Source organism: Mastigoproctus giganteus, chromosome 7, assembly GCF_048544385.1.
Source record: "Mastigoproctus giganteus isolate SK-2022 chromosome 7, ASM4854438v1, whole genome shotgun sequence".
NCBI classification, from domain to species: domain Eukaryota; kingdom Metazoa; phylum Arthropoda; class Arachnida; order Uropygi; family Thelyphonidae; genus Mastigoproctus; species Mastigoproctus giganteus.
Window position 1 is genome coordinate 108,966,658 of NC_143581.1, and position 13,489 is coordinate 108,980,146.

General features: G+C 37.7%; 1 protein-coding gene across 2 annotated transcripts in view; it reads right to left on the reverse strand.

Annotated features, from left to right (window-relative positions):
• Positions 1 to 10,756, reverse strand: part of LOC150083141 (glutamate receptor ionotropic, NMDA 2B-like) — a 223,924-nt gene extending 213,168 nt beyond the window's left edge. For both annotated transcript variants that reach the window (XM_090377835.1, XM_090377834.1), the window contains exon 1: positions 10,595 to 10,756. The gene's annotated coding sequence lies outside the window, so the exon portion shown is untranslated. The remainder of the gene's footprint in view (positions 1 to 10,594) is intronic.
• Between the last annotated feature and the right edge of the window lie 2,733 nt (positions 10,757 to 13,489).

Here is a 13,489-nt window from a genome sequence, read left to right on the forward strand (position 1 = left end):
TCGGTGATCCGGATTAATTGCTGGAGTTGTTTCTCGATTGTTGCATAGCGCTTGATGTTATCCATGTACATCAGGTGGGTGAAGGCGTACTGGTTTTTCCTTCCATACTTGCTGTTGTTGAGGACAGCGGATTGAGTGCTAGCCAGAACGACAGTGGGGTTAATGAATCTCCCTGAAAGATTTCTCTCCTTATGGGAATCAGTCTGGTTGTGATGTTCTCGACCTATTTCACCATGTTCCGCTATTCACTATTTCACCCTGTTACACTATCCTCCACTATTTCACCAAGTTACACTATCCTCCACTATTTCACCATGATACACTATCCTCCACTATTTCACCATGATACACTACCCTCCATTATTTCACCATGATACACTATCCTCCACTATTTCACCGTGATACACTATCCTCCACTATTTCACCGTGATACACTATCCTCCACTATTTCACCATGATACACTATCCTCCACTATTTCACCATGATACACTATCCTCCACTATTTCACCATGATACACTATCCTCCACTATTTCACCATATTACACTATCATCCACTATTTCACCATGATACACTATCCTCCACTATTTCACCATGGTTGCTTATAGAAGTTTGGCACTGGAAGGCCTTGAGGTAATCGATATAGGCCGTGTTCAGTTTGTGGCGCTTCTTGTAAGCTTTCACTATAACTGTGGCATCAATGGTAAATTGCTCCTTGTATATGTTCTGCTATTTGGCCTTAAAGTTCTGGTTCTCCAAGTGATCTTATATGTTCTTTGTTGTGCAGCTAGTTAGGATCTTGTACATCGTTGGAAGACCGGTGATCATCTGTATTTCGCCTGGTTTCTTCTAACTTGGTCTTTAGCCTTCAGATATGTGATTCCTTGAGTACAAAATTCTGGGATTGTCTCTGGTGCCTTATCTTTTGGATGAACTGCTCTCCTAGGTGCTTCTGTGTGTAAGTGCGCTTCTTGTACCAGTAGATGTTGTTTGTTATCTGGTTTTTAGGAGCATTAGCAACTAAGGCCATATTGCTCCGGGATATGCGGTGGTCATTCCCTGACCTTTCCGCATCCTGCGTATTTGGTGGTGACGGGCTCGAACCCCGGTCAATCAAGAAGCGTGTGCTACGCACTGCTGGCTGCTCCTTCCCACCTGGCTACGGAGGCGCCACCAGTAGATGTCTATTCCTGTACGTTATCTATTCGTGGGGTTCGTTAGTAGTGGGACTCTCTAAACGACTGTTATACTTCTTCCTCCCGAATCTCCCATCTTTTCCAGGGAGCTCGGCTATTATGTTGCCCCAGAACTCCTCGATCGTCTTCTGCTCGGGTGGTCTGTTTCCGTCATTCCCGATACTCCTGTTTTCTCTTTGGTTTCCATCGAAGATTCGGTTTGTTTATTTTCTTCTGGAAGCTCTCTTTGTATCGGTGTTATCCATTGCTGGGATTCGCTAGTTGTGTGACTTCCTGATCGACTGCTGTACTTCTTCCTCCCGAACCGCCCATCTCTTTTATGTCCATTCTCTCGAGCTCTTGCTGGGTGCGAGGAGGCGTGTCTAAATATTGTCCTATTCTTTAATTTTTGGTATTGCGTTTTTTTTTTTTTTTTTTTAACCGTGGACTTTGTCTCTCTTGAGGATGTTCTTAACTTTTACAGTCACTTTCTTACTCCTATTAACCCCCGTTTGTACTGGCTCAACTCACCTATCTTGACTCTTAATTGTTCTTCTTCTGCTGAGATTCTCTTTCCCAAGATGGCGGTTCCTTGTTTTTTCGTTTCTTCTGTTGCTGGTCTCTCGTTTCGCTTCCATTAATTTTAGGGGCTGCTATGACAGCACGGTATACGGTTTTGTAGATGGTCTCTAGTGTTGCACCGTTGTTGTAATGTGGTATTATTTGCCTATTGAGGTGGTCTGTGACTCTCCAAACGATTCTATTGCGTTTCTCATTTGGTATCACATAGGTCTTTGTGAGGTTCATTCCTTCGAATTCTGTTATTGCCTTCTTCCACTCGTCTTCTATTCTGGATATCATGACCTCGTCTCTTTCCACTTTAGCTACTCTGGTTCTACGTTGTCCATATTCTTTGTTGCTCACGACCCGCTTGATTTTTCCCAAGATTGCAGGAGCTATCAGGTTTTGAGTGACGATGGTTCTTCTGTGGTCCGCTATTCGTGAATAACTGACAATCGTTCCGACCAATTGGTATGTAGCCTCGCCCTTACAGTGTCATATCGGTCTCTAGCTTGGTTATTTCGTAGTATGTTCGCATGATGAATGTATTCATTTCGATGCTCCACTTCACGCCGTGGCATTTTCTTACTTTCTGGGTGGTCACTAGCACAGGAAGTACTTCCAGGTGGTTGGAATTGGATGGTCTTGCCCTTCCCATGTGATAGTCATACGGGGTACATCGCACTTGCTCCACTGCCTTCTTCGGGAGATACTCTCCAACTTATTATTATTTCCCTTCGACATCATATCGATCTCTGGAGGTGGACCTGTTTAGCTTCGACTTGCATACAGTGGTAGTGTTAGTTCTTGGCGTCAGATGGCGCCACTACCTGCCTCCGCCGTCACTTCGACCTTGGGGTGGCAGTCCGCCGAAATGACTTTCGCCATGGTTTTTATTATTATTGTAATTTATTATTATTATGCCAGTCTGCCAGCGTGATGGAGACTCGTTTGCTTCCGCCAAAGCGGGACTCGAACCCACCCGGCTCCCTCAGATTGGTAGTCCAGTGTTCTAACCTCTGAGCCATCCCGCCCCATTATTTTTATTATTCTAGCAAGTTTGCTTTCACCCCTTTTTACCCAGCTGATCGGCTAGGTAAATCATCGTAAATTCGACACTATCAGCTAAGAAGTCTCACAAAGCCAGGCAGGACAGGATGGTAGGGGATGGACGTCATGCTTTTAGTTAAGGAGCTTAGACTAAGGCGGTGCACCCAGCTGGCACAAGTTGTCTGTGAGTTGGAATTTTCACTCAGTTGGCGTGGCAAGATTTTGGAAAACATAATGAGAGTATAGTGTGTAATAGACTAAGTGGATGTGATAAGCATAATGAAGAGATATACATGCAAATATAACAGCCCAGTAGATCAGAATGTTTTGTAATGGGGGATTATTAACTTTTCTTGATTTTCTGGATGATCGTTCTTTTTTTTTCCAGAAGCAGAATCATGTGAAAGAGACAAGAGAAAATTACACTCTTGATCTGATTATCAGCAGTGACTCCATGCATCAAGGCCCAGTAAGAAAACAAAACTCTAGTTGTCAGCGATCATAGTGTATTGACGTGGGATTTATTTAAAGAAATAACTATAGCCAAGTGTAAAGGGAATGGATCTTGCTTTCTTAAATGTGAGTGTAATGGTCTTAGACACGTTTTAGATTGTTTTTAGTGGGACCAATTGATGTTTACAACTGCTAATTCTAAATGGGTAATATTCGTAGAGAGAGAGAGAGAGCGAGAGCGAGATAATCGTAATAGCTACTCGGCATTTCATACAAACTAAGTGATATTGTCCAAGATAAAGACCTAACTGGATATCAGATGAATTGACGAGACTAGTGGTAGAGAAGAAACATTCTTGGGATCTTTTTAAAATTTTTATGGATTACAGAAGCCTACAGTCTACAATCAAGTTGCTAAGAGGGTTTTGCAAGCTAAGGCACATCGCTAGACGTCTTTGGATATGAATGCGAAGAAAAGTAACAAAGAAATTTTTGCTTATAGTGTTAGAGGGAAAGGAATGAACAATATTGGCTTACAAGATATACATGACATAACTGTTGATGATGCTGCTGCTCAGTTTGCAGACAAAATGAATAAATATCTGAATCCACATTCAAGGATAAAGCGATTTTAAGGGATGGGGGAATATCTGAATTTTACCTAATTCTAACTGGCAGCTAAATGATTTTGTGATAAGCGATAGGAAGGGAAAATTGTTGAAGTTATAAGTAAATAAGGAATTAGGGCAGATGGAATATAGCTATTTGTATTGAGGGAAGCAGCAAGGAGGCAAACAGACCTTTAACCGCACGTATCCGTGTGTGTGTGTGTGATTATTATAATTCAGGGAAGTACATATAGATCTGAGTGTTTTCACAAAGGCAATTATAGATCGAAGTGAGCAATTATAGACTTGCCAGCTTGACTATTGTCCCAAGAGAAAGTAATGGAATCAGTGGTTAAAGAAGTAATGCAGAATCACCTTGATTTCTGTCATGGCAGTTATATGGCAATCACGGATTTGTTAAGGGAAGATCTTGTCTGACCAATTTGATCAGAAATCATGACATAATTCCAAAGGAACTGGATGCAAAAAATAATTTTTACATCATATACTGTAATATACAGGGATTTTACCATCAGGGAAAAGCAGATGATTATCCATTGTATAAAGCAATGGTTGGGTCGCACCTTGAATACTGTATACACCTATGGCAGCCTCATTTAGGAAAGATGTGAATCTGTTGAAACGAATGCAAAAACAATTCCGGGACAACAGAGTGCATTCTTAGATTTGTAAATTATAGCTCCTGGAAGCTACCACGTGCAAGCAGATCGAACACGGCTTTAAATGGATTGAGTAAACTAAATTCTGATAGCACCCTTACTTTCTCGGCCGACGCGCATAAGGGAACATAAATTTAAATTGAAAGAGGTTCGTTGGTTGCAGGATAGATGTTCGAAAGTTTTCCTTCAGCCAGCCAGAGAGAGAGAGAGAGAGAGAGAGAGAGAGAAAGAGAGAGAGAGAGAGAGAGAGAGTAATTGGTTTGGAACAAAAACTTTCATCTGGCGTTGTGGAAGTGGGTAGGGTAGTCTGAATAAATTTAAGGATGCAAATTATTAGAAGAGAAGGGCAAGTAATCTGTTTTTTTTTTTTTTGGCTAATGCTGTATAAATTTGCTTCCACTCATTATTTTCTAATAGTGTTTTGCTATTTTTCCTTTATTTTTCAAAATACCATTCCGTCTGTAGATGGCGATTGTGTCCTTTCTTATGCAAAGCTACCACATAATTTTAAGTAAAGCTGAAAATTACATTGTTTGGGTTTTCGAGACATAAATTGCTTTTTATACGCAATCAGAACACCCAATTAAGATACATTAGATTACCGATACTTTCCCTCTTAGTAGCTCCAGTAGTCCCTTGCCATTCTTTACTGGCGATTTTAGAATAATCACCACAGACAGCCAGACGTTTTGGTCAAACCTCTTGGAAATCAGTTTATTTCTCAAAAAAATGTCCTTCCGATTGGTGCAATATTAGATTATAATATTGCGCTAATATAATATAAAACTATAAATAATAATACAAGAATATAATACAATATTATTCCTCTGCTAAAAGGAATTAATGAGTCATCCGTATATTACGTCATACTTATGGGCGTTCTGAAAATCTTAACAAAGGGTTTATGAAACCGTGACCCATAGCTGAAATTTAAAATATTGCAGATTTTGTGTGTGGTGTGCACGCGCAAAGAAAAGTCGTAAACGTTTATAAGATTTTCAGCCACTTCTTTCATTACTGTATGCAGTTTTATTTCTTACCCCCTCACCCCGTGATTATTTCTTGGGGACTTCATGACAAATTTGTGATTCCAAAAGATCTCATATAGCATGATAACGGATTTACTTAGCGTCTTGAATATGGTTTTTATAGTCAGCAATATTTTGTTTTTCTAATCATAATTCGATCCAAGTACATCGTGTATGTAATGTACATCGGTGTAATAAATATCAAAATTTGAGAGTTTCTCACACTTGATTTGCATCAAATATGACGTTACTGTTTGTTTAAGTTACGATCTGGTAAGTCTCCTGAGTTCAACTTTATGAACTTAAGAATCACTCTTGTTTACAAAAGTAAACAAGGGTGATTCGTATCAGAGAAACTTGAGTGGAAGTTTAGCACCAGAATGTTTGCATAAGATAAATAGGCAAAAACTGGAAATAAACTTAAAAAGGAACCGGGTTAAGTCGCCCTCATTAAATTGTGTTATTCATTTAAAACACAGCAATATATAATTTCTAATCTGACATACAGAAAACCATTTCTTCATGTCATAAACTCATCTTGTTTTGCTTAGAAATAATGCCGTTTTTATTTCTTCTATCGGAGTGGGTGTGATTTAATATGTAGATGGTCGCTAATAATATTTCAGTTAACCTTTTGCGTTTTAAACTGGTTTGAGGTAAACAAACTCGATTCGCTGTTTGAATGATTAGTAAGCCTTACTAATTAAGGCAAATACATCGTTAAAAATTACTTTGAGACAATACACTTATTGATAAGATGATATTATAGTATACAGACCGGGGCACTGAACTCAATATAAAATATTTTATTCAGTAGATTTATAAAAGAAAGAAAAAACAGATCTACTGCTCATGAATAACTAATTGACTAACTAACTGCTAATCCTAATTGATTTCATAATTGGTGTTTCATGTGTGAACATTTTAATAAAAAAAACATCACAAATTTAACTTAAGTCTTTACCTTCATATCCATCCATTCTCATTCTCCTGTAGCCACTTTTGCGACCCCACTCTCTCGACCATTTCCTTCATCTAACAGCGGAATTCCCCATCAGCTCACATGGATCCATTTCCACTCCAGGGTCTCTTCCTCTGCTATATCGCTATGCTATAAAATTTCTCCGAGTCTCTGTTGGCCAAGCAAGACTACAACGTACGAGTGGCTAAACATAACCCATATATGTTGTAGAGAATTTTCTTGTATGAAACTTTCGCGAAATTAAATAAACATTAAATAGATAATTTTGTTGAATTCTCTTTCTCTGTGATAATCTAACATTATTCAAGAATTCCTACTACAGTGTGTTTCTCAACCCATATCGGCAGCGGATGTCTAATATATTAAATAAAAAAAAAATACAGCACTATTATTAAAATGAAATAATAAATCAATAACGAAACATATGCGGAATCCTTGAGATAACTTTGGGAAGCCCCAGGTTCCGTGAAACACAATTTGAAAACAATTGCCCTGTTAGAAAAAGCAGCCAAGAAGAAACAGAATTGATTCCTAATATATTTTCGTCTTTATCCAGTTATGTTTTAAAAAAGTTCCTCACAAAGCACAGTGAGGTATTTAAGTTACTTAAAATTAAGATTTATATTAATCAGAATGATAAAACAGCAGGACAAACAACTTTCACGTTTTACATCCGTATTACCACAATGACATGCACACCCCTATACTTTATGCGTTCTGCCTAATGGTCCATTAAAATGGATCATTACACATAAGCTTTATCCTTTATGATACGGCTCCTTAATAAGTCGCTCCGTTGATCTTTTCGATGTGTAAAGAATTCGAGGAGCAGCGTCACTTTTAAGAAGTATTAGAAACCCGCCAGGACATTTTAGTGGAAAGGCTTTATTTATCTTTAATTCAAAATCAATCTTTGGACGGCGTACAATTCCGCTACAACATAATAAATCCAGCTTATCCTCGTTTGGCAACGGAACCTTTCAACATCCGAGAGTATAATATGCAGTGTGATCTGATCGGATCCTATTTTATTGGTACAATTACCTTCTTCTTCTTCTTAGATTCCATTGTAAAAGTGTTTCTTTTCTTCCATGTCATTAATTCTGTAGTAAAACAGGAGCTATAGGGAGAACGTTCCTAGTCTTGCGAAACGAGTATTACAATACCCTCTAGACCACCCCACAAGGGTTCCCACCTATATTTGGAATAGCTGAAATACGAAGTATTACCGATATCGAAATGTATAACTTTGGAAGGTGTTTTTTTAAACTCTTATTGATAGAACTTAATAGTTGAAAGGCATTATTCAATTTGCCAATTTCATTTTTTGTTCCTAATATGGAATCTTTTGTGGCTTTATGCAAATGTGGGATTTTTATGAAACTTTAAATTTCATGTAGGTTTGAATATGCAAGCCTTTGAATGCCTCACTTATCAAAGACAAGGATGAATATCAAATGTTCATTTTAATGAATAGAATTTAAACTGCCATTAATTTTACGCATTAATGAAATCACATTTCACAAGCACACTGCATGCTAAAAACAAATCTACAAGGCCTGTAGTCATGTAAAACTAGTACCACAGTACCATCCGGCTCTCTTGCCCAGAGGAAGAATATCTTACCATTCAAGAGACTCTTCATCTCTGATCAAATTGATCAAATTTGATCAGTCATTGATCAAATTTATCTTGATTTCTATTGTACCTTGGAAGAAAAAGTTAGTCGTGATAAACTTATTAGGATTTTAAGAACTGACTTCCTAATCTGACAGTTAACCACCCGAATCAAGATGTGAATAACCAGAATCAGGTGCTTTTTACGGCCTGAAGGCATTGTCATGAAAGTTAAAAACTCTTTCCATCCTCATGTGAAGAAATACTTGCTTATATATATTCATTTTTAATGAAATTGTGTAGTTAGTGGGCCTTAGTTTTCCGGATCAGGCGATGCAAGGTTTAAAAACCCTCGAACCTCTTATCCTTTTCTTTTTCCTTCAAAACATTAAGAAGGCAATATAAATATCTTATACTGGTAATAAGATAATAATAATAATATACATTAACACCGATTAATCCATTATAAAACATATGTGATAGACATTAATCAATTATGAAATCTCAATACCTCATTCGGTACGCTTTAAAACAGTCCCTTTGGTGATGAAAACTGTGTAGAGGTCGCAGGGACGAGTTTACTGATAGGAGAACAGTACATCGACTATGTGGTCACAGATGTGGATCAGTTTCAGTAGAGTGCTTCGCCAGTTTGTGTGATGCATTCTACTGACGCATTTGTTATGCAGGACATAACAAATGTGAAACTAAAATGTACGTCAGTGCACTGCGGTGTGTTCAATATTTCCACCTACTGTCTGTCTTGTTCGAGAGAAGAGGAAATAGCAATACTGAAGAGATGTATTCGGCCACTATTTTCAATTCAGCAACATCCAGGCTGTAGTAATATGCATAATTCTCGTAAAGAACATCTAAAAATAGCATGATTAGGTTAAAAAAAATAGCGTAATATTACTACGACATAACAATTACTTGAAATGCATCAGCACAGATTTTTAACCAGCATTTTTTTTGTACTAGACTTGATTATTCCAGCATCCCCCATCCTCTTTTTCCTCAAATGAAACTGATATAGAATGTCTATCTTAGTTTTTATTTCTGACTGTGGATTCCACTTCTTTCTTAAAAACCTTTTAAAAAGAATTTTTGTTGTTGCATCGTTCGTTTCGTAGTAATCAAGAAGAAGAGAATTTAAAATCTGATTACCAATCTCGCTCACAACGCTTTGTTAGAACTCTTGGTACTTCAACTAGGTTTCGTGCGAAGAGGAGCGCTTCAAATTTTAAATGTTGTTTAAAATCTACAAGAGCAATATCGAAAGGTGAAATATGTCAGCTGAAATTCAGGCATGCTAATTAAAACAGCCGGGTACTGCGGAGCTGTTCTAATCAGTCCTCAGAAATAAATATTCAATTCATAAGATGAATCTAACTTAAAGCACAGAGAAGAATTAGAACTAATTTGAGACACCGGTAGAAAAATCCCAATGGGCAAAGTAATTTTAATCCCACAAGAATTAACCCCATGTACAATAGAGCCTGCAGTTATAAACAATAATCTAATATCCATTGCATTATTAAGGTACGGGCTAGCAGGGCTATTGCGCTGGGCGCCATTCTTTAAGGAACGCCAAAAACAGAACAACAATGAGGGAAAAAATATATATCCTCAGTAAAATGTGCCAAAAAATCTTTCTGCCTAGGGCGCTAAAAAAAAAAAAACCTTGGTCCGGCCCTGCTAATACCGGACGTATTTTTTTAAAGCTACCATACGCTTTTTCAGATAATAGAGCACTCAATTCCACTATTTAATTAGGAAAGTTAAAATTAGCGAAAGTATAATTTCACATATGAAATATATTTAATATATTTAATTAGCGCAACCAACTTGAAAGATAACTACAATTAATAATTAGCACCAATCCTAGTACATGCAGAAGAATTAAGTTCTCAAGAGAAATTCGTTTAAAGTGATTTCCTTTTCTGTAATTTCAATTATTTTCAGACATGCTACGGATTTCTCAGCAATTTTGTACATAGGAAAAACGTAGTTGGCCACTAATGGATATCTTGATTGCCCTAACTCCCGAATTAATGGCTTGTTACAGTTATAGATGCACCCTTCTGGGCAGACACTAGTCGCCACTCACATCCGAGGCCATTACATTGTAAGTATGAGACAAAACTCTACTGCAGTGGTCTAAGAAACGGATTATCTACTTTAAAAAAAAAAAAAAGAAAGAAAAAAATCAGTGTTTCCCTCTAATACAAATACTTCTAATACTCAAAAATAATGCATCACTCGAAGCACGATTTCATCACACAATTACGTAGCAGATGAAATATGGGCAGTGGGACTCGGTTTTTGTTTAGCCAGCAACCCGCTCTGTCCGCATTCTGCTGAACAATGAGCGAGTCAAGGAAATCCTAAGTGCAACGAAGCCCGCCCAGTTCCTAGTGAAATAGTGCACAGTACTTACCACAGTCCAGAGTAGAAAGTGCAGTTACCACCTTGTGCTCAAGCCCTGTAGTCAGACTTCATCAATACGTTGACTCTGCCGAGGTTTATTGTCGACCGCACCCGACAACACTCTTCGACTGACTGTGGTTTAGCGAACTGTTGAACGCATGGCTCCTCGTCCTCCACTGACAACACTCATCCAGATGCTGACTTCTTGCACATCTTCTGCGCATGCTCAGCAGCCGCTGTTGGAAGCGATTACAGGCCGAACCTCATGCGACGAAAGAACAAATTGGTAGAGAACGGCACAGTCGGTACTTGCGCTCTGTACGCTGCCTTTGTTATTCTATCTCACCCGATTACGAAAACAATAAAAGCGCTATACGAGCATGATAACGTACCTGTTATTACGCTCATGACTAACAATCAGCTAGGCGTCTAGCAAATTATACAATGTCGACGACCGGCACATGTAACGCTACATATTACGGAGCGCTGTAATAGCTCGTAGTTCACTCCGTCCCTCCTAAAATATTTATTTGCCATTCTGAAGGCTCTCTGAGCGACGTAACATTTCTCGGGAATTAACTTAAATTACGACGAAGATATGTTTTTATTCGTCGTGTTAATGAGATAAAAAGATGGAACAGTATCTTTGTAAAACAGATACACAGTTGCCAACAGATCAGTTCAATCCCGCTAAAAACAATTTAGTAACTGAGTGGCGTGAAGAAAATTCAGAAAAATTGTCATATAGATATCATCTGCTTGAACCAATTTTAATTATTGTAATGATTCTAGAAAGACAAAAAAAAAAAAGCATTTCTTATTCTTAAGTTGTTAGATTACCCTGGACTATCCATACTGAGCAGTATTATACATAAATTTATATTAAATTATTGTTGTTAGTTTACGATGCAAATATGAAAAATCTGGGTTTTTCTTATTTTTAATTCATCAGCCTCTTTCCATGATTGTATTTGATGTTTAATTATATTATTGTTATTAGTATACAGTATTATGAAATAAAATACTAATAACGTGAATACGCAATAACGCTCGTGAAAATAATTATGAATTATTTTCACGAGCCTTATTTTTGTTCTTTAAGATAGCAAATCACGTAATGCTCTCGTGCCAACTTACGAGAAACTGTATGTTCTGAAAACATAAATACCAGCAGCAGTTAATACACCGAAGTAATAATATTTTTATAGAGAGACATTTTTCGTTAGGTACATTGTCCCAAAGATTAATAAAACGAAACTAAACTGGGAAAATTGGCAAAACGAAACAGCGAGATGTTAAACCAAGTTTATCTGGATAACGTTATGCCTAAAGAAAGATTTCCGATCCGAAATAAGTCGAGCTTAATGCATGAAGGAAATCACAAGAGACAACATTTAGTAAATTGCACACCTAATCAAATGGTGAAAGATTTAGTTCATTTATAAGGCTACTTTTGTGCTTAACCGAATAGTTAAATTTAGCTAAAGAAACAGTCTCGTTTTGAAAGGAGAGAATCTTAGACTAGGGGTTGCTGATTATGATAAACAACGTGAATACAGTAAGTACGTTGTGAACTGGCACTCTATCATAGTCATTCATTCATTCATTCTGCTGCCCTTGCGCTGTTAAAGCCCATAAACAAACAACATTCATTCATTTTTTTTTTAATGAATGACTATGATAGAATGCTAATTCACAGCATACTTACTGTATTCACGTGGTTTAGTCACCATATTCTCTTTTTTTCCCCTTTCCTTACTTTTAAATACAACATAAAAAAAAATTCCACCAGCTAGTAACATTAACGAAAGCATGGTGGGTGGTTTAAAGTGTATTTCAGAATCATTAGTAAAAATGTATAAAGTCACATGGACATATCTTTTAAATATAAAAATTTCTGTTGGGCCGAGGATATATTTTCTACAATGTCGTTGATAGAAAATTTCATTACATCAACATCGATTTCCAGAACTCGTTCGAGCATCTGGTGATGTACAAAGCGATCTGATAAGTGCAAGCCGGAGTGGAGGGAGCAGATAACTGGAGCTGGGGTTGCTCCAAGCCGAGCAAGCGGAATCTTCCAGCTACAGAGATATCAGAAATGAGGGGGACGTGATGAAGCCATTCGACATCTTTACTGCGATTACAAGTCCTTCTTTCACCTATGAGAGAGGGGTTTCCAGAGCGAACACGGACAGGGGTGGAATCCTGTTTGTAGTTGCCCACAACCATGAGGAGCCACAATTCCGCTGCAATTTTTCATTTATTAGTCATCTCTACAGCTGACGTCCAAATCTCTGTTTCATGAAGTTGTGGAGAGCACAGTATCTCTTCAGATATATTTCATTTTCATAATCATCGGTGAAGATGTTCTTTAGAAAGAAAATCGGGCGTTATTTTTCGTTCAGCCGCAAAGGAAGCAAAAGTATTGGCTTTCCAATAGCATTGTATAAAAGTCATAAATCCACTAGTATACCGTTAACTAAGTTGTATTATAAAAATATATTGCTACAATAGTACATTCCTGAACCTATTCTCTCCCACCAAAAAAAAAAATACCATTCGCTGTCACATTTACGGTCTAGATGTTCATCGAAATGATTGATTCTTGGAGGAATAACAGGCTTGTGCTAATCGATTGGCATTTCGAAGCTGAAATGGTACCACCCTCCTAGCACTTGATTGCAACTACAGAGAGTTCTCGATCGGGTAAACATAAAACTTCAGTAGCTTTGTTTTTCCCGCAACACAATCATTGAGCTAAGGGAAAAAAAAAAAAAAAAAAAAAAAAAACTGTCACGTTAGAGCCGCTCAAGTATTACCTCATCTACCCGTGTGTATTATGTCTGAAATTGCATGTGTTCTCTGATCGGTTGGCCTGGACGAATACTCCGATTTTCCTAGA